The following is a 3,856-nucleotide window of genomic DNA, read 5'->3' as shown; positions in this document are numbered from 1 at the left end:
GTGCGTAACAACTTTGAAAGTGTATTTAAAAATTAAATCAGTATGCCTTTAAATCAGTGTGTTGGAGCTATATTACATGTATTTTAATGATTTTCATCAAATATAATAAATTATTTTCTTTCCAATAAAATAGTGTTTGTATTTTTTCTTTATCTGGTTTAATACATTGAAGAAAACATAACCAGATGATTACATAAATTTCTTATTAAGGCAATTTGATAATACAATTTTTTTTTTTTTATGATTACAGATACTGCCTTTTAAAACTTCTTACCTGGATACCAATGCACTTTTTTTTTATTGTAGTTATTGCATATTTGTCTGGCTTTGAGTTTTATTGGGATTTTGGTTTTTTGGAAGTGGGGGATTTATCACAATATAGAGAATTTGTATCCTTACCCTAATACTGTCTTCCATTTTTGTACCCCTAAACCTTTCATCTGTCAGGACATCACTCAAAGATGAAATGTTTTCCATGTAAAATTATTCTATTTCTTTAATGAAATTTGTTTCAGCTGTATATATATATATATATATATATATATATATATATATATACTCATCTTTTAAATTTGATTTATTCTTATAGATATTTTCCTGAATCTGTGATTACACCTTTACCTTAGAGGCACTGCCCAAGAAGGCTCATTCTTCTGTAAAAATGCTGTTGTGAATAATAGCTTCTTACCTTTTACTTACAGCATCATGAAGTAGGGAGAATAAGAACATTAAAGATAGGAATTAGACGTGTGGAGACATGAACCCTGGAGCATGCCAATATTTAGATATCAAATAGGTAAATAACTACTAAAGGAGATGAAGGAGGAATAGTTCGAAGGTAGATGAAGAAAGTATCTCAAAGAGGAAGGAGTTATCAAATATATTAGCTCTATTGATGACTTAGGAAAGATGAGTTCTTAGGATTAAGCAGAGCAACGTTTGTCACCTTGATTTTGACAGACATTGGGTGGGTATCAGCAGTAAGAGGAGGTATTCAAGAGAATGTTAGAGAGGAATTTAATATAGTGAGTATTGAAGACAGCTCTTAAGGAGTCTTGCTTTCAAGGGGATGGGAGAAGTGGCTTGTTAATGGAGGGTAATGGAGTATCAAAAAGTTGTTTATTTTAAGATAGAAGATATAGCAGGTTTATATGCTAATGGGACTGATTTAATAGAGAGGAAAAAAAACATGATGCAGGAAGGAGGGATATTGCTGAAGCCATAAACCTGATATTCAAATAGAAGGGTTAGTTTTAAAGATAGGCACACAAACAGCTCATTAGAAACAGTAGGATGAAGGGCAGAATGTGGAGTTCTGTATGTTTGTAGTTCAGTAGATAGAAGGAGCATGTCAAGTATTTGTTATATTTTCTCAGTGAAATAAGAAGCAAGGTCATAACGAGGGAAGATGTCCTGAAGGATTAAGGAAGGAAAAGGAGATGTAAAATGGATACCTAGGAACGTAGAAGAGTAAACATACTCTTAAGCAGACTGGTTTATTTAAGTGTTAGTCAACATGGTTTTGTGTTTCCTCCAGTTAAGTTCAGCATAGGTGTTATCACTGAGTAAGTACAGAATTCAGTTTAACTAAAGTTGAGATTTTGCTAGGTGAATAAAGGTCAGTGATGAGATGTTGATACATTTAAGAGAATGATTATAAAAAGAGGGATATGGAAAGTAATTTGGGTTAAGGAGTGAAGTGAGAAAATTAAGAAGGCTTAGTGGAAAATGGTATGATCAATTGTAGATTGCATTGTTATTGAAGATGCATTGGAGTTCTTGAGGTAGGAACTAGAAATTTTGGAGATTTAAATAAGAGTGGGGTGACTGAAAATTAATTTAGAGTATAGTACTAAGATTACAAGTTTTTGGATGTCAAGATGGGAGTAGCGTAGAGGCAAGGTGATGAAAGGAGATAAATTCAAGAAATTGATAACCTAGGAGATTGAAAGGATTATCTAAATGAATTTTGAAATCTCAACAAGAAATGTGCTGAGTGCTTGTAGTAATTATGTTATCTTTACTACTCTTTGAGAAGACAGCACTTCCTTTTGTGAGTAATGGGAAGTTCTTTAATGTGTCAACTGTGAGATACTTTTTTAGATTTTATTATCTTTAGCAATGCATACTAAAAAATAATGACCTCAATAGGATGATTCAGTAGATAAATGAGCTACCCCTCGTGTCAGACACCTAAGAGGTACAACTAATAGTTTTCAAGAAAAATAGTTCTTACTTATGCTGCTAAATATCCCACCCTATATTTTCTGAAAACAAATGGTGTATATAGAGTGTGCATATAAAAGCTAATAGGAAATCTTAAAACACACACACACAGACACACACATGCAAAACATTGAAAAAACATCAGGAAAGAGATATCCTGTACCCAACATGCATAAGATCTGAGCAGTGAGGAAAAAACAAAGAAATTGAGTAAGACTAGAACATCTATGACTAATATATAAAGACTAGAGGCCTTTGTATCCATTTAAAATGTATCAATTAGAAATGAAAAAAAAAAAAAAAGCCGGGGGTGGGGGGGCAGGTGCAGTGGCTCAGGCCGGTAATCCCAGAACTCTGGGATGCTGAGGCAGGTGGATCAACATGAGGTCAGGAGTTTGAGACCAGCCTGGCCAACATGGTAAGACCCTGTCTACTGAAAATTGCTGGGCGTGGTGGCATGTGTCTGTGGGACAACGTAAGAACTCCAAACATTCAATAAGGAAGAAAACAAAAAATAAAGCAAAACTAGATGGGAAAATGAAGAAGCAAATCTCAATAGGAAACTCAAAATGCCAAAAAAAAAAAAAAAATGTGAAATGATGTTCAGTTTTGCAAGGAATTTGGAAAAACGCAAATTAAATCATTTTCAATATATTAGGCAAAACATTAGAGCTTTGATAATTTTTAGTGGGAGTGTGGCAGAAGGTACTATAATACATTGCTACTAGAGAGTAAAAATTGATACCTTTGTAAGGGCAACTTGCATAATATGAAAATATAAAAATGTGCTTCCAGTTTCACATATGCTTATCCAGCTTACAGAGTTATTCACCCATGTGTAAACATGTACACAGATCTTCATGATAACACTTCATATAACAACAAAGACTATGGAAATAAATGTTCATGTCAACAAGAGCATACTATATGATCTTAGTCCAATTAGCATATTCTGTTTCAGTTCTTTAAAAGGCTCAACTTCTGACTGTATGTAGACAATTAACAAAAGAATGTGCATTTGGTCAGATTAATAAAAATTTGTTTAAATCTGCTTGTTCTTATTAAGGTTGTTATATTAAAACTCTCATAATTATGGATTTCCCTATTCTTACTATTCTGTCAATTTTTTGCTTTAGCAATTTTAAACATAAGGCGAGTTAACACATATATTTGTTAAATTTCTAGTTAGAAAAAACATTTTTAACTATAAATATACAACCATTTTATTTTTGGCATTAATTTTGCATTAGATCTTTATCCAATACTAATAAAGCTACAATGTCTTTCCTTTGGTTAGAATTTGCATCATTTATTTGGTTCTAGTTTTACCTTTACCTTTTTTCTCTGTTTTTAAATATTATGTCTGAAAATGCATTTAACTAAAACAGTCAATTTACACTGAATATAATTATTGTCATATTTGATATATTCACCTTATTTCTTCACTCATATTTTTGTATTCTTGCCTTCTTTTATTTTTATTAATCTGTTTTTTTTTACCCTATACCACAGTAAGAATTAAGCACACTTTGTTTTATTAATGATTAGCACTGATTAAACCAGGCATATTGTCAAAGTCCAAAGTTAATGCCTATTCCCATTGCCAAAGACAATAATGGAGCTTAGAATA

The sequence above is a fragment of the Saimiri boliviensis genome, chromosome 11 (assembly GCF_048565385.1).
Source record: "Saimiri boliviensis isolate mSaiBol1 chromosome 11, mSaiBol1.pri, whole genome shotgun sequence".
Lineage (NCBI taxonomy): Eukaryota > Metazoa > Chordata > Mammalia > Primates > Cebidae > Saimiri > Saimiri boliviensis.
The sequence above is the reverse complement of the archived record's forward strand: the minus strand, read 5'-3'. Positions refer to the sequence as shown.